This window comes from Castor canadensis, chromosome 1, assembly GCF_047511655.1.
Source record: "Castor canadensis chromosome 1, mCasCan1.hap1v2, whole genome shotgun sequence".
NCBI classification, from domain to species: Eukaryota; Metazoa; Chordata; class Mammalia; order Rodentia; family Castoridae; genus Castor; species Castor canadensis.
Window position 1 is genome coordinate 189949963 of NC_133386.1, and position 26135 is coordinate 189976097.

The 26135-nt window shown below is 35.4% G+C and overlaps 1 pseudogene; it reads left to right on the forward strand.

Moving 5' to 3' along the window:
• The first annotated feature begins 5446 nt into the window (after nt 1–5446).
• Nucleotides 5447–26135, forward strand: part of LOC141416789 (peptide chain release factor 1, mitochondrial pseudogene) — a 44611-nt pseudogene continuing 23922 nt past the window's right edge.

Here is a 26135-nt window from a genome sequence, read left to right on the forward strand (position 1 = left end):
CTATAAATTTAATTAAAGGGCAATAAGTTCCCATCCATGTTCTTAGAGATGCACAGAAAATAAGGATTTGATCATCCTAAGAAAGCAGTGAATAAAACATACTGCCAAGGCTTAAAACTCTCCCTACTACAAAATCTGTTGATATTAATATGTAAAATGTGAATAATTAAAAACAACTTTGTAGGGTTTCTGTGAAGATTCAACAATTCAAAATGTATAAAGTACATAGAAGATGGGCTATGCACTATGTCCAATTGCTGTGTTTACTTTCATTATTATTATAAAGACAAGTTTTCCAAGTTCTGCTATGATTCAAAAATAGTAATTCCCACTGTTTCTCAGTCCCAGTATAGGTGTATAACTGTGTTAAAATATGAAGTTCTTTTTGCAAGTGGTTAAAATTATGTAGGCACTGAGGCTCCTACTAATTTTCCATGGAGATCAGAGTCTCAGCATGACATTTCCAAATCCTTAAAGAATTTAATAAATGAAATAAATAAATCTTGAAAATATGGAGCCAATGATGAAAAGAGAAATAAGATAACTCTTTGGTTGTGAGTACATTTGAGTTCATTTTTGAAGAGAGAAATAAAAATCAGTTTTAGTGGAAATGAGAAGGAAGATGCTTTCACTGGAAAATAAGAAAATCAATAATGAAAAAACAAGTTAACCAGAATGGAAAGTCTTAGTAGAAAAGCTTAGAAAAGTAAATTATCATCCTAGCTACATGTTATGAAAGCCAGGTTATAAAGTTTTTACTGGCAAAGATCCCTCTCCTTTCACCTTTTGTATCCTCTCTTTCTTTTTTGTCTCTTATCTGTAACTTTAAAGGAAACTGGACACCTTATATACTCATTTATAAATACAAAGAAATAACACCCCAGTGGAAGACACAATAGTTAGGACCCTAACCATAGCCATCCAAGCCTCTACACTGTGCCAACATTTTGCTTCATAAATGCACCTAGAAAGTCTCATTCCCTGAGTGCTCTGTATCTCCCAATGGCTGACAACATTTCCTTTGCTATTACCTTTTGCTGTTTCTCCACTGACCATTTTATTTGAGACTTAGCAAAAGTATAACTATCATCTCTTCAGCAAAAGCTTTCATAGATTATCCAGATAACATTCTTACTAAAAAAACTCCCACTCTGACAATGTGTCCATGTGATTTTATTTACTAAAATATGTATCTATTAATTCATATTCATCATCATATTTCATTCATTTGATTTCATCATTTCTTTGAAGGTAATTTTTTTTCTTCTGGTACACTTTAAGATAAACTAGAAAATAGGAAATAGCAAAGGGAAGGAAAAACAAATTTAATATAATTTAACCTGTCATAATCCATAGAAAACCCTTTTTATCATTAGATACCACTGTGACATTTGAAGCATCATAATCCACCCATAGGGCTGGAACCAGCATAAACCATAAAAGCCTAGGCAGGTAATGAAGTAATAAACTAGCATGCTTAAATCAAACCCTGATCATCAAATGGATGAAATATTCAGGGTATGTTAGAGTGAGTAGCATTTTACGTGAATATCTGATCAACTATTAGTGAGGAAGATATAGAAATTTTAGAGAATTTCATTTTGACCAACACAAAATTAAGGAAGGATAATCAGGAGATGTAATAAAAAAATTCCACAGAACAAGGATGAGCAAAAATCCACAGTATGCATAATGAGTTTACTTGGAAAGAGATAACACCCAGAGATTTTGAGGAAAAAAATGTGATTTTGTCAGACTTCTGATGTAATAAAATGTAGTTCCTGAATTGTTTAAGTTGGAAATCAGCTCTGTATTGTATTCTTTCAGATACACAGCGAAATTTTTTAATCCCCTCTTCTTACATTGACAATAAGTTTCTGAAAATTCTTCGAACATTTATTGCAATTGCTACAGGCCAAATTAGTATTACGACAATGGTTACACTGCCTGAAAACTGAATACATTGGGATTCGCTTCACTTTATCTGGTCAAAATCAACATAGAACACAAATTGGAAAGTTAAGCAATAGTTGTTGGGAGAATTCTACAAGATTCTATTCATTAAACTAGTAGGAATGAAAATGGTAGATGACTTTTTGTATTTATTTTTTCTACTGCTGTGTATTATGATTTCTTTCAACTGGTATGCCAATACTAGATTCTACAATGAAACATTTGAAATGAAAATCACTGAAATGTGTTTGAGTTAGAGTGTGTGATGGGATAGATACATTCAGTGTGGGTTACTACAATGTGGTCAGAATACTTTTATTACCAATATTGGGTTCACAACTTCTTGAAGTGATTAAGTCAGTAATACCAGATCCTCATTTCTTATGCTACTTCTTAGTGATAAAGGAACTACTTGACAATTAGAACCTCTGTTTGATGGGAAAGGATATTAAGAATCAATCTCTGCTATGTTAATTTGGACAGCTGATGGTAAAGCAAGGAAAAGGAACAAGAAAGCACCTGAGTGTTTCTATGCCTTTTTTAGACATCCAGTCCTCAGAAATGCATACATTTTGTCTTTATAACACTTATGCCCAATATTAATACCTAATGTATTTCCCATCAGGATTTGAGTGAAATTCTTATGTGCCTTCTGCATGTTCTTCTACTTTGGAGCTGGCATGTAAAATTAAAGAGAAACAGAAAAGAACACTTAGTGCTTTTACACATAATGTTCAAATGGCATTTTGGTAGTGTTGAGTTACTAGGAGAAATTGAAATATTTTACAATTAATAAATTTGCTATAGATGCCACTTTACAACATAAGCATGATAAAACATGACTATACAAATAACAAAATATATGTCCAAATTTGAATTATATCTTAATCAATAATTATATGAACATAATTATTTGCAATAAGATATAAAGTCAAGAAAAAAATTTTAAAAAACAAGTAAATACAAATGTAACACTCTTTGGAAGGCTACCCTTAACTAGCTTGTAAATCAGGGTATTGTTCCCTCTAGGAAATGAGGAAGTAAGTTCAATAGATCTGCATCTTTGATTGGTATTGCTTGTACTATGATATCTGAGAGTACATTTTGATTGAGCAAAAAAGAAGACATGCCCATTGGTGACTCTTATGCCTGATGTGTTTGTCACACTTTATTTGTCAAGAAACTCAAGAGGTAACTCCTAATTCTGTATCAGATATAAATAGACTCATCTCAGACTTTATAAACACGATTAAGACTTTGTCTTATTAGAGTCACTGAGATGAGTGTCAAATAGAAAATTTTTTTTTCACTGTAATACTTTGAAAAGTTTCTCTTGCTAATTTTTATGCATATTTATATTTAAGAAAATGATTTTAAAAAGCATAGTGTAAGTGTCAAGCTTTATAAACACTAAAATATCTTTCCATATTGCATCAGAATTATGACAACACATGAATTCATCTTGTTTTAATTTACAAATGAAAAAACTGAATCATCAAAGCAGAGGGAATAAGTGAACTCAAATTGAAGAATAATTTCCAAAATCTCCACATTCATACTTTATCTACAAAATTATTTCATATCTTACATTCATGAATATTCCACAAGTGTTTGCCTTACAAAATTGACTTCTTTCTTCTTATAATTACATTTCTGTAAGTGTGATTATTTCCATTATGATTGTGAAGACCCAGTTTCCAAGAAGTTCTGTTATTTGTCAAAAATATTAATTTCAACTGTTTTTCACCCATAGGATAGCTATATAACTGTGTTAAAATATAAAGTTCTTTTGGTGAGTGTTTGAGATTATATCAGCACTGTGGCTCTTACTAGTTTACCACAGTGAAATGAACCTAGGTACAACATTTCCAAATCCTTAAGGAGTATAACAAAAAAGTAAATAAAATTTTCTCAGAATCTTGAATATATGGAGCCAGTGATGAAAAGAGAAATAAGATAATTCTACAGTTGTGACTACATTTGGATTCAACTATAATAAAACAAGATCAGTGAAGTCATTTGGGATGAGAAGAATAATAATTAGTTTTAATGGAAATGAGAAGGAAAATGCTTTCTTTCACTAGCAAATAAGAAAAGCAATAATGAAAAGAGAAGTTAACCAGAATCCAAAGTCATAGTAGAAAAGCTTTGAAAAGTAAATTATCATCCTAGCTGCAGATCATGAAAGCCAGGTTATAAAGTTTTTATTAGAAATGCTTCCTCTTCTTTCATTTTTTCTATCCTCTCCCTCTTTTTTTGCTTCTTTTCTGTAACTTTAAAGGAAAGTGGGCATCTTATTTAATCATTTATAAATATAATGCAATAATCACTCTAATGAAAAATGTAATGATTGAGACTCTCACCGTGACCTTCAAAGTCTCTAACATATGCCACTATTTTGCTTTCCAAATGTCCTCCCAGACTTCAGACCAGTTCAGTACTTGTTCCAGTACTGAAAGTACAAGTACTTCAGACTTGTTCCAGTACATTTGATACATTTTTCACAGTATAAATAAACTAGAAAGTCTCATTCCCTGAGTTCTCCATATCTCCCAATGTCTGATAACTTTCCCTTTGATGTAACCCTTTGCCATTATCTCTACTCTTCATTTTACCTGAGACTTAACAAAAAACATAATTACCAACAAAAGCTTCACAGATAACCCTGGTTATATAAAATACTTACTAAAAACCTCCCATTCTTACAATGTGTGTCTGTGTGGTTATTTAGTGTAATATGTATCTCTTTATGCATATTCTTCTTCAAACTATTTCATTCATTGTATTTTATCATTTCTTTGAAAGCAATTTCTTTTATTCTGGTGCATTTCAGGCTAAACTGGGAAAGAGGGATTATCAGAGGTATTAAAGGAATAATTTCATGAATTGGAAATAGTATGAAATTTTTAACATGTTTATATAGTGTTTTTTATCACATATGTCTCTCTTAACATATAGCTCCTAACTTCCCCAGAACATTTTTTCTAAAAACACAATTTTAATTTGGTAAGCAGTACATAATTGCAAATAAAATTTTGTGCTTCAGAACTGTGTGTTCTCAGGGAATGTAAGATGAAACCATAAGAGACAAGCAGCAAGAAGATTAATATGCAGATAAACCCACTATTTCAAGCCACCAAAAGGCCCAAGACATGAGTGTCAGTGCAGACAAGCTTCAGTAATGGGTACAAGTCACATATGAAACGATCAATGACATTGGGACCACAAAAGAGCAGCTGAAAGGTGAAGAGAATTTGTATAATGTAATACAAGAAGCACATGTCTAGGATACTCCCATTAGAGTGCCACAGAGCTTCAAGTTCATGATGGAAGAGTAGTGCAAGGGCTTGCAAATGGCCACATAATGACAATAGGCCATGGCTGCAATGACTCTGCACCACCAAAGAAGTGTTTCACAAAAAGTCGCATCATGCATCCTTCAAAGGAGATGGCTTTCCTCCCATAGATGGAGTCCACTATCATCTTTGGGGTCATGGCAGAGGAGAAGCATGCATCCAGCAAGGACAAGAAAGCCAAGAAGAAGTACATTGGGGAGAACAGCAATGCAGGGCTACAAATAATGGTTACTACAATTAGCATGTTTCCCCTGATTGCAATGTAGACAATCAAAAATATAACAAAGAGTATTTTTTTCAACATTTGGATTATGTGAAAACCTTAGGAAGACAAATTCACTTACACATCTTGTAATTTATGTAAAAGAATGATCATATAAATTTCCAAGTATGAGAATTTCCTTCAAGCCAGTTTGAAATAATATAGTCAATAGCTCATTGAATTTGTAATTTATGTAAAAGAATGATCATATAAATTTCCAAGTATGAGAATTTCCTTCAAGCCAGTTTGAAATAATATAGTCAATAGCTCATTGAATCCAAATGTAAAATTATCTTGAGTGCTTTTATTGTCACTGAGAATACAAAATTAGAAATTCATTAAGGTGAATACTTAGAGGTTAGGCAGAGTTAAGGTAAATTATTAATATTTAAATTAGCTACCATTTTCATATAGGGAAATGGAAGAATCCACACTTGGTAATAAGATAAACAGTTTTGACCCAACTGCCAGCTTTGATAATTTTGATTTCCTAAAACAAATTGTTGAGAAACATTCTGAAGCATCATTCATGTTACAAGGAAATGGGGACTAATACTAAATGTATGTCATGCCTCCAGTTGCCAAGAAATGGGGCCAGGGGTGACTAGCATGCCATCTTCAATCCTTGGTCTGTCAAGCTACAAACAGAAGAAAAAATCACATATTTTATGAGGCAATTGCAAATTATGACTATTCCCCCAAAGTTTTGTTAAAAGTCCAAACTGGGCTTTTTCAAAAATTAATTGATCTTTATAAGAGATAAAGATCTATGTAAAAGTTCCTGGCTACAAAAATTACACATCATATGCATGCACAAAATATTTAGGTTATTTTTAATTCATCATTTGAAAATTGGAATAGACATAAAAATAATAACACCTTCTAAGTGCTGTCTTAATGACAAACTGAAATAATGCAAAGAAAGCAATCACATGAGACTCACTGACTAGACATAGTCTTGGTCCTATTATCCCTCTTTTATTGGTTGGAAACTCATTCTTCAAGAGAGTAAGTGCAAGCAAACAACAGATGCTTGAACTGGGATGTTAAAGAACCTCTGTCCTCATACCCAAGTACTTTCTACTTTATCAACAGGGAAAGGAGTAGGATTTTTTTTTTTTACCATCAATATCTTCAAAGCTGGGATGGTCTTTGTAGAGTTTCCATCTACCTATAAATGTTAAAGCCTCTGTTTGCTTGGTCATATTTGAATGAGGCATCTTGACAAAAGAATCAAAGCAAATGATGAAGAATGATGGTGTTTATTGTGAGAATTAAAAATAAGCTCACTTTATAATTTCCCTTTACATTTAACAGGAAAATTTTAAATATTAAAGAAACAAACACATGGAGTTTATACAGTTTACTTTTTGTTTCCTTTTTGTTCTGGGAATGGAACCCAGAACCTCACACATAATAGACTAACACTCTACCACTCAGCTACATCTCTAGCACTTTGTCTTGCTTACTTTAAAATAACCACATCCACCATGTTCTCAGATTCATTCTGACCCAGTATCTGTACTTTGAACTCCACATCCATACATAAACTATCACCATGGCAGCAAGAGTATAAGACACATTCTAGTTTCCATGGGAAAACAAAACAAAATTTAAGGTCATGAAAGTAAAGGGGGGTCTACTGGAAAGGTGAAAGGGAAAAGTGGGTAGAAAAAAAGGGGATAAGAAAGATTAATAGAGGGGTGAATGTGATTAAAGTAGATTACATGCATATATGCAAATGAAAATGTCAGGATAAAACCCTTTGCTATGAAAAAGTCAATATATGCCATTAAAAAATTCTAAAGAATCATTGTGTCAGTATGTAATTATGAATTATAGAGGAAAGTGTATCAATATATGACCCAGCTCTGGCCAGCATAACCTGAGGCTAAAGCAGGAAAGAGAATGCAGTGAAATGACGTAGACCCTTGTGCAAATACAGGCTCTTCTACTTGTTTTGTGATATAGAGCAGGTTCCTTAAACCTTCATTTACCCTTCTGTAAATTCACTTAATAAGTATGCATCTTAATACAGTTCTTTTATGAATCAGATAAGGTCATACCAGGAAAGTATTGATGTTGTCAGATGCACAGGAGATGATGAAATGATGATGATGTGTTGTGAGCACAAGCTGATACAGTCATTGGCACAGAGCAGAAATGACAGCATTTTACTCCTAATTCCTACTTTACTATGACCAAGGCTGATTAAATGTGTTACTTATTTTCTTATGTGTTTAAGATGTAAAGTATTTTCATTGGTTAATTGAGGTACAGAAATATATTTTTTAATGCATAACACTTTTTTTAAATCTCCTGGGTATAACCTGAAAGCATTATTATGGTCGTCAGAACCACCTGCATCCAGTTCGGTTTCAAATGATCTCACTGTACAAAGAAAACCAAGTTGGGTTTAAAGACAAGTGTCTACATTAATTTATTGATTAAATAATTCTGATCTCTCTACTTCCTTTTTCTGTGGTATTCTAAGAGCAATACCACCTACAATTAAAATACTCATTGAATAAAGGCAAAGCAACTCCTCCTTTTCTCAAACAAAAGAATTTCCAAAGTTAGTATCAAAACTTTGACAACAGAAATTATAGTGTACTCATTGTTTATCATCACACAATTTATTATTTGAAGTCATTTAAAAAGTAATACAAATGATTGGAGCCTGTCACTGAGAGAATGGGTGCAGCTATTACAGCTTATGTATGGTCATACTATTTCCTGCCAGATTGCTGGATTCTGCCTTGAATGGGAATACAGACAGGTGCTGAGATGTGTGGAGAGTTGAGGTCCTGACTTTTTGGAAGCAACCTGCTGTGTCTGGAGTGTTTTGCACTTGCCAGTTATCTCTGAACTTTGGGGAATTTCTGTGTCACCATGTTGCCTTTGAGGCTCCAACTTTCTGCCTGCTGAAGGACACAAATAGCAGCATGCTCTCCAGCCCTGGAGGCTCATGCAGGAACTCAGAGAGGAGGTCAGCTGTGTGTCCCAGCATCAAACACTCAAGTGGAGAGGAGATTCCAAGATGGCCACCAGAGGGAGGAAGCAGAAAGTGTGTTTCCTAAAGTAAAATCTTGTAGAGATGCTGGAGATACACCTTGCAGGAAAAACCACCAAGAAGAGGTAAAACTCAGACACAACCCCAGCCTACCAGCCCACTCATAGCATCCCCACTCCATGGTAAATGGAGAAACCAGGAGGGCTCCAGCACCACCAGATGCCAGCTCCTACTGGCTAGAGAGAAGCAGACTACCAGCTGAGCTAAAAGGCATGAAGTACTCCCACAGACAACCTTGGACCAGATCAGCATAGCCCCCTGGACAGACTGACCTCCACCCAGGGAAAAAAGAGAAAAAAAATGAATAATAAACAACACTCCACAGAGTGGGGATGGGGAGATCCCTCACAGAACTATAAATAAACAAGCCAGCCTAAGAAGGCAGGAGTGGCAGCCACCAACCAGCAACCTTGGAGTGGGAAAGCTTGTAATAATATCATGAGGAGGGTTCCACTGGACAATGGGGAAGAGGCACTTCCCAAGCAATCTGTAAATAAACAAGCTGGCCAGAGAAGGTGGGTGCAGCACCATCTCCCCCAGTGTGCTTGCAGAAGGGAAGGCTTGTAATAGTGGCCATTGCACCCAGAAGAACTCTAAATAAACAAAGCCTGAAGGGCTAGGTGATTGATAAGCTCATTCCAGAGATCTGCAATCAATACAGCCTCCAGCAACACCTGGCTGACAGCAGCAGGCAGGTGAGTCATACCCTCAGATAGACATTCACAAAGCTGTCTCCAGATTTTTTTTCCCTTTTTTCTCTTCCTTTGATGAGACAATGACAGAACTAGAATTGGAAGCTGAAGGATTCAAATTCCATTTGAACTTGGGATTTTTGTTTTGTTTTGGTTTTGGTTTTTTGGGTTTTTTTTCGGTTTGTTTTGTTTTGTTTTGTTTTTCCCCTTTGATGAGACAAAGACCAAACTACTTCTGAGACACTATCTCCACAATTGGAGGCTAAGGGACTAACACCAAAATTATTAAGACAGACTTTCTTGCATTAGAACTTGGAGATTTTTTTTTAATCCTCTCTCTGTATTTCTAATGCCTGTTTAGCTTACCATTGATTAGTACACTATCTCTCCCTTTTTATTTCTTTGGCACGGGTTTTTTTTATTGTTTGTTTGTTTATTTGTTTGTTTTTTCAATTGTTTGTTTTTCCCTTTTTCTTTACCTTCTCAACTTTCCCTCTCCTCTCACCCTTCCATTCTAGATATCACCATTGTTATTATTACATGCTAGACAATGGTGAATTACACACACTACAGGGACAGTAACAATAGCAAGGGCAATGATGGGAAGATGGAAAAAATAGGGAAACCAGTTTCCTCCCAGTAATAAATTAGTTCAGGAACCAGAGGGAAATGAAGAAAACAGATACTCAGATCAAGACTCCAACAAAACGAAGATAAACTATACCAAAGAACACAAATGAAGCCCACAAGAACACTCTGAAAGAAGAAATCCTGCAAGTAATCAATGAGAATTTTATAGAGATGATACTGGATATGATCACCCAAAATGTACAGGAGACACTCAAGAAATTCCAAGACAACAAAAATAGAGAATTAAAGAAAGCACAAGAACAAATAAAAGAAACTATAGAAGCACTGTATAAACACCAAAGTGAAACAAAGAACAAGATAAATAAAGAGATAAATGAACTCAGATCGAAAATACACAACAGTAAAGAGAAAGGGACTCAGGATATGGAAAATCTCAGAAAAAAAATGAAACAGAAATGCAAAACAAAATGGAAGGCCAATCCAGCAGAATAGAACAAACAGAAAACATAACCTCAGAACTTGAAGATGAAATGGTAATTAAAGGAAAAACCAAAGAACTATTAGTTAAACAACTCAAGACCTGTGAAAAGAAAATGCAAGAACTCACTGAGTCCATCAGATGACCAAACCTGAGAATCATGGGCATTGAAGAAGGAGAAGAGGTGCAAGCAAAGGGAATGTGTAATATATTTAACAAAATAATTACAGAAAATTTCCCAAATCTACAGAAATCTATGCCCATACAGGTCCAAGAGGCCTCCAGAACACAAAACAGACCAGATCAAAATAGAATTACCCCACAGCATGTTATCATTAAAACAAGTACAGAGACTCAAGAAAGAATATTGAAGGTTGTAAAAGAAGAAAAACAAATAACATACAAAGGTAAACTCATCAAAAGCACAGCAGACTTCTCAACAGAAATATTAAAAGCAAGAAGAGCATGGGGTAAGGTCTTCCAGGCACTGTATGAAAATAACTTCAACCTTAGGATACTCTATTCCATCATTCAAAATTGATGGAGAAATAAAAGCCTTCCATGAAAAGCAGAAACTAAAACAATATATGACCACAAAGCTACCACTACAAAAGATTCTTCAAGGGATTTTGCACACAGAAAGTGAAACCCAACATAACCATGAAAGGACAGGCAGAACCAAACCACAGGAAAAGAAAATAGAGTAACAATGATTTAGGTATACACAATCAAACCCTCAAACAACTAAGACGATGAAATGACAGGAATCACCATATACCTATCAGTACTAACACTTAATGTTAATGGACTTAATTCCACCATCAAAAAGCACTGTTTAACAAACAGCATTAAAAAAGGAAGACCCAACAATTTGTTACTTACAGGAGACCCATCTCACCCACAGAAATAAACATAGGCTTAGGATGAAAGGCTGGAATAAGATTTACCAAGAAAATGGCCACCAAAACCATGCAGGAGTAGCAATACTTATCTCTGACAAAGTAGATTTCAAACCTACATTGATCAAGCAAGATAAAGAAGGACATTCCATACTAATAACAGGGGAAATAGTCCAAAAGGAAATAATAATTATCAACCTATATGCACCCAATGTCAATGCACCCATTTTCATGAAACATACCGTGAGGGACATAAAAGCATTTATTAACTCCAACACAATGGTCATGGGAGACTGTAACACCCCACTATCATCAATAGATAGGTCATCCAAACAAAAAGTCAATAAAGAAATCCTAGCTCTAAAATATACCATAGATCAAATGGATGTAATTGATATCTACAGAACATTTCATCCAACTTCTACACAATATGCATTCTTCTCAGCAGCCCACAGAACCTTCACCAAAATAGATCATATCCTACTGCATAAAGCAAGCCTTAGCAAATATAAGAAAATAGAAACTATACCAGGCATTCTACCTGATCACAATTCAATAAAACTAGAACTCAACAACAAAAATAAAGACAAAAAACATGCAAACAGCTAGAAACAGAATAACTCATTGCTTAATGAACAATGGGTCATTGATGTAATAAAAGAGGAAATTTAAAAGTACCTGGAAGTCAAAGAAAATGAAAACACAACCTACTGGAACCTATGGGACACAGCAAAGGCAGTCTTGAGAGGAAAGTTTATAGCCATGAGTGCATATATTAAAAAGACTGAAAGATTTTAAATCAATGACCTAGTGATATATCTCAGACTCCAAGAAAAACAAGAACAAGGAAATCCCAAAACAGGTAGAAGGAGAGAAATAATAAAATAGTGCTGAAATCAATGAAATAGAAACAAAAAAAATACAAAGAATTAATGAAACAAAAATTGGTTCTTTGAAAAAATAAACAAGATCAATAGACCCCTGGCAAACCTGACCAAAATAAGGAGAGAAAAACCCCAAATTAGTAGAATTAGGAATGCAAAATGGGAGATAACAACAAACACTATGGAAGTCCAGGAAATCATCAGAGACTACTTTGAGAACTTATATTCCAATAAATTTGAAAATCTTAAAGAAATGGACAGATATCTAGATACTTATGATCATCTAAAACTGAACCAAGAGTACATTCATCACCTGAATAGATCTATAACACAAAATTGAAATTGAAGGAGAAATCAAGAGTCTCCCTAAAAAGAAAAGTCCAGGACCTGATGGATTCTCTGCTGAATTCTATCAGACCTTTAAAGAAGAACTGATACCAACCCTCCTTAAACTGTTCCACAAGATAGAATGGGAAGGAAAACTGCTTAACACATTTTATGTAGCCAGTATTATACTTATCCCAAAACCAGGCAAAGACACCTCCAAAAAGGAGAACTATAGGCCAATCTCCTTAATGAACATTGATGCAAAAATCCTCAACAAAATAATGGCAAACCAAATTCAACAACACATCAAAAAGATCATTCACCATGAACAAGTAAGCTTCATCCCAGGAATGTAGGATTGGTTCAACATACAAAAATCAATAAACGTAATAAACCACATTAACAGAAGCAAAAACAAAAACCACTTGATCATCTCAATAGATGCAAAAAAAGCCTTTGATAAGCTCCAAAACCATTTCATGATACAAGCTCTAAGAAAACTAGGAATAGAAGAAAAATACATCATCATTATAAAAGCTATATATAACAAGCCTACAGCCAGCATTATACTTAATGGTGAGAAACTGCAACCATTCCCTCTAAAATCAGGAATGAGAGGATGCCCACTATCTCCATTCCTAGTCAACATAGTACTGGAAGTCCTACCCAGAGCAACTAGGCAAGAAGAAGGAATAAAAGGAATACAAATAGGTAAAGAAACTGTCAAAATATCCCTATTTGGAGATGACATGATCCTATACCTTATAGACCCAAAAAACTCTACTCAAAAGCTCCTAGACACCATCAACAGCTATAGCAAGGTAGCAGGATATAAAATTAACATAGAAAAATCATTAGCATTTCTATACACTAACAATGAACAAACTGAGAAAGAATATTTGAAAACAATTCCATTTACAATAGCCTCAAAAAAAATCAAATACCTGAGTGTAAACTTAACAAATGATGTGAATGACCTCTACAAGGAAAACTATAAACTTCTGAAGAAAGAGATTTAGGAAGACTATAGAAAGTGGAGAGATCTCCCATGCTCATGGATTGGTAGAATCAACATAGTAAAAATGTCTATACTGCCAAAAGTAATCTACATGTTTAATGCAATTCCCATCAAAATTCCAATGACATTCATTAAAGAGATTGAAAAATCTACTGTTAAATTTATATGGAAACACAAGAGGTCACAAATAGCCAAGGCAATACTCAGTAAAAAGAACACTGGAGGTATCACAATACCTGACTTCAAACTATATTACAAAGCAATAGCAACTAAAATTGCATGAAATAGGGGATTCCAAGATGACGGCTAGAGGGAGGAAGCAGAAAGCGAGCCTCCTATAGTGAAATCATGCAGAGAAGCCGGAGACACACTTTGCAGACATAATCACTGAGAAAAGGCATAACTTTGACCCCTCCACACATCCAGCCGGCGCAGAGAATCTCCACTTCACATTACACGGCGAAACAAGGAGGGCCCCCGGGCCTCCATTCACCAGCGCCCAGATGGCTTGGGAAGATGCGGGCCAGGTGAGCTTCACAGTACAGCAGTACTCCCACAGACAAGCCTGGGTCTGAGCAGCATAGCCCCCTGGACAGACTGACCTCCACTGGGGAAAAAACGAGAAACTGAGTAATAAGCAATAAGAACAAATAAGACACACAGGAAAGAGGATAGGACGCTCTGAGTGCTGAAGATTGGGGGAAGGGAACCCATCCTGGGACTGTAAATAAACCAGCCAGGCGGGCCAGAGAGGCTCTGGTGGGAGTGGGGGCAGGGCACGCATCCAGCAACCAGAAGCAGGGAAGCTTGTGAGAGTGGCAGAGGGAGGAAAACTCCACAGGAGAGGATGGAAGACCCACCTCTCACATGAACTGTAAATAAACATGCAGGCCTGACAACGCGGGTGCAGTGGCACCTTTCCCAGTGCTTGGAAAGGGGAAAGCCTGTAGCAGAGGCTCCCGCACAGGAGAACTCTGAGCAAACAAAGCCTGCAGGGCCAGGTGAATGCTAAGCTCACCCCAGAGATCTGTATAAATAATGCCACCAGCAACATCAGGCTGACAGCAGCGGGCAGGACAGCCACAGCTGCAGATACCATTCTCAGAACTGTCTCCAGACCTTTTTTTTTCTTTTTCTCCCTACCTTTGATGAGAGAACAACCGAATTACACCTGCAAACAGAAAAACTTACTGAAACTATATTGCATTTGAATTTGGGACACTAGGTGGTATTTTTTTTTCTTGTGTGTGTGTGTGTGTGTGTGTGTGTAGTTTTGTTCTACTTTATGCATCCCAATTGATGAGACAACTACAGAACAACATCTGAGGCACCATCTCCAGGAATAGAGACTGAGAAGGACATGCAAATTATTAAGACGGAAAGTTCATAGCATTTGAACTTGGAGGGTTTTTTGTTTTTTGTTTTTAATTTTGTATTTTCCATTTTAATTAATTTTTAATATATAGATATTTTTTCATTTACTTATTTTTTATTTTTATTCCTATCTTAATATTTTTCTATTTTTGATTTTCAATCCTATCTCTGTCCCTGTAATGTCTGTTCAGCTTACTGTCAATTAGTACACTAACGCTCCCTGTTTATAACTTTGAAACTTTCTTGTCTGAAACCTTGCTTTGCTTTCTCCCTCTTGTCTGAGTATTTGTTTTCCCTTTTCTTTAACTTCTTGCTTTCCATCTCAGCTCACCCTTCCATTCTAAATATTACCATTGTAATTATTACAAGATAGAAAATACTTAATTGCACACAGTACAGGGACAGTAACAACACCAAAGACAATGACAGGAAGACAGAAAACACAGGGAAACCAGCTTCCCCACAGCAAAAAATTACTACAGGAACCAGAGGGGAATGAAGAAAACAGGTACTCAGATCCAGACTCCAACAAAATGAAGATAAACTATGCCAAAGGACCCAATGAAGCCCACAAGAATAATTTAAAAGAAGACATACTACAGGTACTCAACGAGGATTTTATAGAGATGATACTGGATAGGGTCAACCAAAATGTACAGGAGACACTCAAGAAATTCCAAGACAACAAAAATAGAGAATTTAAAAAACCAAAAGAAGAAATAAAGGAAACCATAGAAGCACTGAATAAACACCAAACTGAAAGAGAGAACACAATGAATAAACAGATAAATGAACTCAGGACAAAAATACACAACATTAAAGAGGAAAATATCCAGGATATGGAAAACCTCAGAAAAAAGAACGAAACAGAACTGCAAAACAAAACGGAAGGCCAATCCAGCAGAATAGAACAAACAGAAGACAGAATCTCAGAACTTGAAGATGAAATGGTAATAAAAGGAAAAACTGAAGAACTATTAAATAAACAACCCAAGACCTGTGAAAAGAAAATACAAGAACTCACTGACTCCATCAAAAGACCAAACTTGAGAATCATAGGCATCGATGAAGGAGAAGAGGTGCAAGTGAAGGGAATGTGTAATCTATTCAACAAAATTATAACAGAAAAATTCCCAAATTTAGAGAAAGATATTCCCATACAGAAGCAAGAGGCCTCAAGGACACCAAACAGACCAGATCAAAATAGAACTACTCCGCGACATATCGTCATTAAAACAACAAGTTCAGAAACTAAGGAAAGAATACTGAAGGCTGTTAAAGAGAAAAAACAAGTAACATACAAAGGTAAACCCATCAAAATCACAGCAGATTTCTCAACAGAAACATTAAAAGCAAGAAGAGCGTGGGGTGAGATCTTCCAGGCACTGAATGAAAATAAACTCAACCCAAGGATACTCTACCCAGCAAAACTATCATTCAGAATAGATGGAGCAATAAAAATCTTCCATGATAAATAGAAACTAAAACAATATGTGACCACAAAGCCACCACTACAAAGGATTCTTCAAGGGATTCTGCACACAGAAAGTGAGACCCAACTTAACCATGAAGACAGGCAGCAACTAGGCAAGAAGAAGGAATAAAAGGAATACAAATAGGTAAAGAAACTGTCAAAATATCCCTATTTGCAGATGACATGATTCTATACCTTCAAGACCCAAAAAACTCTACTCAGAAGCTTCTAGACATCATCAATAGCTATAGCAAGGTCACAGGATATGAAGTCAACATAGAAAAATCATTAGCATTTCTATACACTAACAATAAGCAAACGGAAAAGGAATGTATGAAAACAATTCCATCTACAATAGCCTCAAAAAAAATCAAATGCCTAGGTGTAAACATAACAAAAGATGTGAAAGACCTCTACAAGGAAAAGTATACACTTCTGAAGAAAGAGTTTGAAGAAGACTATAGAAAGTGGAGAGATCTCCCATGCTCATGGATTGGTAGAATCAACATAGTAAAAATGTCCATTTTCCCCAAAGTAATTTACATGTTTAATGCAATTCCCATTAAAATTCCAATGACATTCATTAAAGAGATTGAAAAATCTACTGTTAAATTTATATGGAAACACAAGAGGCCACGAATAGCCAAGGCAATACTCAGTCATAAGAACAATGCAGGAGGTATCACAATACCTGACTTCAAACTATATTACAAAGCAATAACAATAAAAACAGCATGGTACTGGCACAAAAACAGACATGAGGACCAGTAGAACAGAATAGAGGATCCAGATATGAAGCCACACAACTATAACCAACTTGTCTTTGACAAAGGAGCTAAAAATATACGATGTTGAAATAGCAGCCTCTTCAACAAAAACTGCTGGGAAAACTGGTTAGCAGTCTGCAAAAAACTGAAACTAGATCCATGTATATCACCTTATACCAAGATTAACTCAAAATGGGTCAAGGATCTTAATATCAGACAACAAACTCTAAAGTTGATACAGGAAAGAGTAGGAAATACTCTGGAGTTAGTAGGTATAGGTAAGATCTTTCTCAACAAAACCCCAGCAGCACAGCAACTAAGAGATAGCATAGATAAATGGGACCTCATAAAGCTAAGAAGCTCTGTTCAACAAAAGAAATGGTCTCTAAACTGAAGAGAACACCCACAGAGTGGGAGAAAATATTTGCCAACTATACATCAGACAAAGGACTCATAACCAGAATATATAGGGAACTTAAAAAACTAAATTCTCCCAAAACTAATGAACCAATAAAGAAATGGGCAAGTGAACTACCCAGAACTTTCTCAAAAGAAGACATTCAAATGGCCAAAAAACACATGAAAAAATGCTCACCATCTCTAGCAATAAAGGAAATGCAAATTAAAACCACACTAAGATTCCACCTCACCCCTGTTAGAATAGCCATCATCAGCAACACCACCAACAACAAGTGTTGGCAAGGATGTAGGGAAAAAGGAACCCTCAGACACTGTTGGTGGGAGTGTAAACTAGTGCAACCACTCTGGAAAAAAATTTGGAGGCTACTTTAAAAGCTAGACATTGATCTACCATTTGATCCAGCAATACCACTCTTGGGGATATACCCAAAAGACTGTGACACAGGTTACTCAAGAGGCACCTGCACACCCATGTTTATTGCGGCACTATTCACAATAGCCAAGTTATGGAAACAGTCAAGATGCCCCACCACAGACGAATGCATTAAGAAAATGTGGTATCTCTACACAATGAAATTTTATGCAGACATGAAGACGAATGAAATGTTATCATTTGCTGGTAACTGGATGGAATTGGAGAACATCATTCTGAGTGAGGTTAGCCTGGCCCAAAAGACCAAAAATTGTATGTTCTCCCTCATATGTGGACATTAGATCAAGGGCAAACACAACAATGGGATTGGACTTTGAGCACATGATAAAAGCGAGAGCACACAAAGGGAGGGGTGAGGATAGGTAAGACCCCTAAAAAATTAGCTAGTGTTTGTTGCCCTTAATGCAGAGAAACTAAAGCAGATACCTTAAAAGCAACTGAGGCCAATAGGAAAAGGAGACCAGGAACTAGAGAAAAGGTTAGATCAAAAAGAATTAACATAGAAGGTAACACACATGCAAAGGAAATCAATGTGAGTCAATGCCCTGCATAGCTATCCTTATCTCAACCAGCAAAATCCCTTGTTTATTCCTATTATTGCTTATACTCTCTCTACAACAAAACTATAAATAAGGGCAAAATAGTTTCTGCTGGGTTGAGGGGGTGGGGGGGAGAGGGAGGGGACAGAGTGGGTGGTAAGGGAGGGAGTGGGGGCAGGGGGGAGAAATGACCCAAGCCTTGTATGCACATGTGAGTAATAAAAGAAAAAAAACCTTCATGAAATAAAAACTGGCACAGAAACAGACATGAAGACCAGTGGAACAGAATAGAGGACCCAAATATGAAGCCACACAGCTATAATCAACTTATCTTGGACAAAGGGGTGAAAAATATATGATGGAGAAAAGACAGCCTCTGCAACAAAAACTGCTGGGAAAACTGGTTAGCAGTCTGCAAAAAACTGAAACTAGATCCATGTATATCACCCTATACCAATATTAACACAAAATGGATCAAGGATCTTAATATCAGACCCCAAACTCTAAAGTTGGTACAGGAAAAAGTAGGAAATACTTTGGAAGTAATAGGTACAGGAAAGAACTTTCTCAATGGAATCCCAGCAGCTCAGCAACTAAGAAATAGCATAGATAAATGGGACTTCATAAAACTAAAAAGCTTTTGCTCAACAAAAGAAATGGTCTCTAAACTGAAGAGAACACCCACAGAGTGGGAGAAAATATTTGCCAGCTACACATCAGACAAAGGACTGATAACCAGAATTTTTAGGGAACTCAAAAAACTAAATCACCTTAAAATTAATGAACCAATAATGAAATGGGCAAGTGAACTAAGGAGAACTTTCTCAAAAGAAGAAATTCAAATGGCCAAAAAACACATTAAAAATTGCTCACCATCCCTAGCAATAAAGGAAATGCAAATTAAAATTCCACCTCACCCCTATCAGAATAGCCATTTTTAGCAACACCACTAACAACAGGTGTTGGTGAGGATGTGGGGAAAAAGGAACCCTCTTACACTGCTGGTGGGAATTTAAACTAGTACAATCACTCTGGAAAAAAATTTGTAGACTCCTTAAAAATCTAAACAGATCTACCATATGATCCACCAATACTGCTCTTGGGGATATACCCAATAGAATTTGACTCAGATTACTCCAGAGGCACCTGCTCAACCATGTTTATTGAAGCACTATTCACAATAGTCAAATTATGGAAACAGCCAAGAAGCCCCACTAGCAATGAATGGATTAAGAAAATATGGTATTTATACACAATGGAATACTACTCAGTCACAAAGAAGAATGAAAAGTTATCATTTTTAGGTAAATGGATGGAACTGGAGAACATTATTCTGAGTGAGGTTAGCCTGGCCCAAAAGACCAAAAATTGTATGTTCTCCCTCATATGCGGACATTAGATCAAGGGCAAACATAACAACGGGATTGGACTTTGATCAATAAAGCAAGAGCACACAAGGGAGGTATGAGGATAGGTAAGACACCCAAAAAACTAGATATCATTTCTTGAGCTCAACACAGAGAAACTAATGCAGATACTTTAAAGCGACAGAGGCCAATAGGAGAAGGGGACCAGGAACTAGAGAAAAGGATAGTTTGAGAAGAATTAACTTAGAAGGTAACACACATGCACAGGAAACTCCCTGTATAGCTATCCTTATCTCAACTAGCAAAAACCCTTGGTCCTTCTTATTATTGCTTATACTCTCTCTACAACAAAATTAGACATAAGGGCAAATAGTTTCTGCCTAGAAGAGAGGCGGTAGTGGGGGAGAGGGAGAAGTTGGTGTGGTTAAGGGAGGGGGCGGGGAGAAGGGGGGAGAAATGACCCAAACATTGTATGTATATATGAATAAAAACAAAAGTAATACAATAAGACATTCTGGATTGAATACAAGAGGAAAAGCATAGCTATAGGAAAATTAGATACATAAATACAATCTGGAGTTTAAAGAAGCAAAATTTATCCACGTTTATTTCCCAATCTTAACTAACTGAGAGATTCACAGGATGTTTCTATACTATTTAGCAAGTTTTCTGTTAATCCAAAGTTATTCCAAGTGAAAACTTAATTTTTAAAAAAATGTTGAGTTTTTGCAACCAAATGCTAGCCATCCATGCTTCATTCCCTAGTAGCCATGTGTCATTCAGTAAACTACCAGGTCTAAACTAGAGAAAGTAACACTGGTCAAGCTGTCAGACCTGCAAGAGTCAAATATATTATTATTATGTATATGGTTTGCAGAGTTTACCTCAAAAGGATTATATAAAATATTAATGTCAGCATCATTTTAAATAACATATACACATATACCAGAGTGAGCTGGAAATTGAATCAATATAATAATAAAATATTTTTAAATCATGATTTTTAATGTATACCTGGTAAAATTGCAAATAAACTGGCTCTCTCCTATAATTATTTTGAAAAATATATTAGTAAATAATTCTAGAGTCACATGCTTCACTTCTCCTTTTTTGGTTGTGGTGGTGATAGTAAGGTATGAACTCAGGACCTCACCCTTGAGTCACATCTCTAGTCTTTTTACTTTGGATATTTAGGGTTATTTAGAAGATAGTGTCTTGTTTTTTGCCCACGGACATGGACTGCCATTCTGTGTTAGCTGGAATAAAAGGGACAATGCCGAGCTTCTCTCCATTGAGATGGGGAGGAATGGGATTCAAATTTTTGTTTTTACCAAGGCTATCATCAATCTGTGATCCATCCAATCTCAGTAACCCAAGGAGCTAGAATTACAAGTGTGAACAACCAGCAATGGCCTTAAATATGTGTGCATTATTAATACTAGTTATCTCATGAAATGAAATTAGATTCAGGGTATAAGTAATACTAGCAAAAATGGAAGAAATAGCTAAAATATCCAATAATAGAATAATGATTACATAAATAAGACTTATGAATTAGCATAAAATGTTATAAAACACTGATAATATGAGCATTTAGAAAATGAACCATTTTGGAATATGTTAAATGAGAAAATCAGAAGAGAAATTCTAATAACTTTCCTCATTTGCACCAATATTCTAAATACAACTTTATAGTCTTCAAGGAAACACATCAAAATGACAGAGAGTTTAAATTTGCAATATATTATCTGCAGACTATCATAAGAATATTTTCAATTAAACATAAATTTAAACACACAATATCCAACTGCACTTTATTTAAAGTTCAGTACTGATCTGTGGACTCTGTCACTTCTGGGGTAGTGATTTTGAGAAGTTTGCCTTCCTGTGCCTCACTAGCCACACTTCCAACTATTTCGTTCTCAACTAATTCTGAAAATAATTGTTTCAAAAGTAACAGAATATAGAATTTGCTTCATTTTGCATATATATGTGAATATATCTATATATATTAAAGAAAAATTAGTAAGGTTGTCATTATAACTAGTGTATTGTAACTATATTTCAGTAGTAAATTTCATTTGCATTTTTACATACTCATTTATGCCTAGCAGTCACATTTGCATATATCTTATTAAATAATTATTGTTAGGACCAATTACAAAATTAAAACATTATTTATAACTACCATTTCTGTAAGTTCCTTAAATCCATCCAACATATCTGATTATTATTCATCAGTACAAAATTTATTCTTCGATTCTACATAAGCCAATTCCCTTTTGTAACTATCTGGGAATTATGTTCTCTTCAGACTTCAGTAACTTTTTGCTCCCTTCAATGATGTTCTAGCCTTTCTTTGTTTCCATTTTTATCCTTCTTAATGGATAACAGAACTTTCTTTTCCATTGTCTTATTGATTTAGTTCATTTTAGGATTGACAGGAAACCATGACTGCAATCATAAAAGTTCAGAGCTTTGTCCTTTTCATTTATTTCTGAACAATTCTGAGACAGGAATCTAATGCCATTGATGACATCAAATATAATTAGAGACAATTAAGTGGGCATAGTTGACTCAGAAGACTCTGTGACTTGTGTCACACTTTCTTAACTTTTATATTCTTTCTTTTGCCATATGTTAGTTTGTGGATGTGGAAATGTTAAATGCAATATTATAGCATAACTGTAAATGCTGTATACGGTAGCAGTTGAATTTACCATTCTCCTATGTCAGTATTCTTTCAATAGCTTCTGAAAAATTAACTTTGTTATCTAAAACAATATCAAGATGAGGAAGTTTTAGAAAAAAGAATCTGAATTAAAATATGTTAAAAATAACAAATCAGATGTTAGAGAGCTAGGACAAAATGTGCACTTGTTGCATTTCTTACTTATTTGGATTAAAGTTGAAGATGGAAATATAAAGATAGGTTTAATTTCATTAGACTTGAAAGGACAGGAACTTCAAGTCACTCTACCCACCTCAGAGACTGGGTTATTATAGAATAGTTGCCATTGTTTATTAGTCACTTACTGTGTATCAAGTGCTATCCTAATCACATATCCATACATATCATTTTATACACTTCTCCTTCTACTGGTCTTGGTAATACAATCCCATTAAAGATGAAGAGTCTCAAGTCCAGAAAGATTATATAATGAACTCAAACGTACACAGTTATAGGTAGGGCCATTGATAGCATTAAACATGGTAGCATGACCACAACCCCTATGCTCTTAAGCACTACATCACAATTTTAAATCCTCTCTGAAACTGTAAAAATATGAATTATAAGTCTCAGGATGTATCGGCTCCTGGAAAATTCTAATGATGACAATTTCCTATTCTCTGTGCAGAAAAATCCACTCAGTGTCTGGTCAAACTGTCCAGATTCTTTCTAACGCTCCTCATCTGGGACAAAGGAAAAAGCAGCTCTGGAAAACCAGGTAAGAGTCACACTGCCTGTCAGGTGCTGTGTTCAACATGGTCTCAGAAAAATCTGAAGAAAAAAGAGGTTTCCTCTTGATTTCCAACTACAATTTAAAGAGGTTTCTCTGAGAGTTCATGAACCAGTAATCCTACCCACCCCTGGGCTTGGAAATTTTCCATCAGTTTGATTTTCCAAGATACGGTTGTGTGTGTGTTTTTACTACTCAAGAGTTTACAAAACTTTATGTGCTCAATTAGTTTTTTTATAAAAAAAACTTCTGCTTTTCCATTTCAAAATCCTTTCATTTTCAATCATGTTCAAGAATAGAACACTGCATTTATAGGGTGATAATGCAGTGTTCTTTTGTAGCATTGGGACAAAATACTTATATACTTTTGCATTGTTACACCACCTCATACCCCCCTAAACTAATTTTTACTGTCTTTCCCTACAGAAGTTACCTTCTAACAATAAAAATTTGACAGCAACTTCAATTCTACTAATAGCAAATACATCTCAAAACAAGATCACATTGCACTGGTGCAATTCTTGCTTTCTGTCTTGGTGCTTTCTGCTTGTGACACTTAGGGAAAAATGCTTCATTATTCATTATTCATCACATATGTACTCCTAGAAATATGATATAATTACCACCTTTGGGGAAAATGTTTACCATTCATAGATAGGAGGCAATGGATAAATTGCAACCAACTTAACACAATCTTGGTCTAGCTTTTTTCCCTCCCTGTTTCACGCTCCCCAATGCTCCCATTCTGTTTTCCAAAGTAAACTGCCTACATATGAGACTTTTTCATGGCTTTTGATTTTTGGTACTTGAAGCTGGGATGCTGACCTACATTTATCATTAGACATATCTAAAACTTGGAAAATGTTATATGAAGTTTCATTTGTGTATTCAATGTATATACTAAACATTTTCGGTTGAAGAGTTATGGGACAGATAGCTCACATCCCAAGAACTCTCCACTTATCAATGGCTATACCATTTCCATTGAATGTCTACATTCTAAAATTTGACTGTTAATATTAATACATATTGATGATATCTACTGAAACTCTACTATGTGTTATGCAGTGAAATATCCTATGATACATTTTATTCATTTTAGAGATTAGATTCTGTGCTGTAAAGAGGTAGAAAAAAAGTTCACAAAACTAATAAACACTTAAGCCAAATTAAAATCTGCTTTTCCTGATTCCAAATTAATACTAATAACAATCTGCATTGTTTCTGTTACATTAATACAGAGTGCTCATTATCAATAAGATATTGTCCTTAATGATATAACTCCATTTTCATTACTCTTCAGTGAGATAGCTTTATGATTACTGTGTTTTTTAATTCAATGATTCTACAGTAAAAACAATAACAATCCCACAAGGAAGAGCACACTGAGTTCACACCCCAGTACTATGGGGAATAAAGGAAAGGAAACTTAAGTCTTTCTCTGCTCCAAGGAACCCAAATCTACAACTTAGCTGATACCACCTCCGCATGTGAGCCAGAATCAGAGGGACAGCATAGTGCATGGTGGTACCTGCCTGTGATCCCAGCCCTCAGGAGGTAGAGTCAGGAGGATCATTATTTTGAGGCCAGCATGGTCTCCATAGTGAGAGTGCGGCTAGTCTTTAATTCATAGCAAGAATTTATCTTTTAAAAAGATAGGAAAAAAAGAACTACTTCAGTAATTACCAAACGTGACTTTGCTAAGGACACAAGCAAAAGTTGTGGGCCATTTGGTTCAAGTATAGCAGAGGCCACTGTCTTAATTCTTTCTACCTTGCTGAATATAGTTGACAGTTGTCAATAAATTCCCTGAAAATTCTATAATATATACTAATCCCAATCTCTCGCACATCCAGCTCAAGGACTTCAAAAGTTGTTCTTGAATAGCCCTAATGAACTGGAGAGAGCCATTCTTTTCGTGTGTGTGTGTGTAAATGGGGATTGAACTCAGGGCCTACACCTTGAACCACCATCTCTTTTTTATGTTGGGTATTTTAGAGATAGGGTCTCATGAACTATTTTCCAGGTTGGCTTTGAACCGCAATTCTCCTGATCTCTGTCTTCTGAATAGGTAGGATTACAAGTGTGAGCCACCAGTGCCCAGCTGAGAGAGCACATTCTTAAAAATTAAGACAACTTGATTTCATTCCTTCTTACTCTACTTCCTGGTACATAATGTTACACTGCTCATCCGTCTGACTCTCAAAGAGGTTGTCATAGATTAGTGGGATGCTTGGAGTTCAAAGGAGCCATCTTTGGGTCTTGGTTCCTTTCAAAAACAGCAACTCAGCTCAATTTGCATTAAGTTATTATACTTTCAAGTAAGATTTCCTTTAAACAATCACAAGACCTAAAATATTTTAAAACAATGTGTACTAAAAATAATAACCCCACTTCTATCTTAAAATCTATAAATCTATCACAATTCTCTTGTGACTCACTCAACTTAGCCTGACATTCAAAAACTTCCCCAACAGTAATCAATTCCCTGTTTTGTATGTCTCCCTCCAAGAGCAGTAATGACAGCTTACTGCTAGAAAACACACCTCAGCCTGTTTCATAAAATGGAAATATTCTGGGTTCAGAGTGAGTAAACTTAGTTTTTTGTCTCAACAAAGCTATTTACTGATTTCAGGTTCTTCAAAAACTAAACAATAAAATTTAAACTCAATATATGCTAAGTGATTATTAAGGATGCTGAATTCTCTTTTAATACCCCCAAAATACGTGAAATAGAAAACATTGTTCCCCTCATTTTCAGACGAAA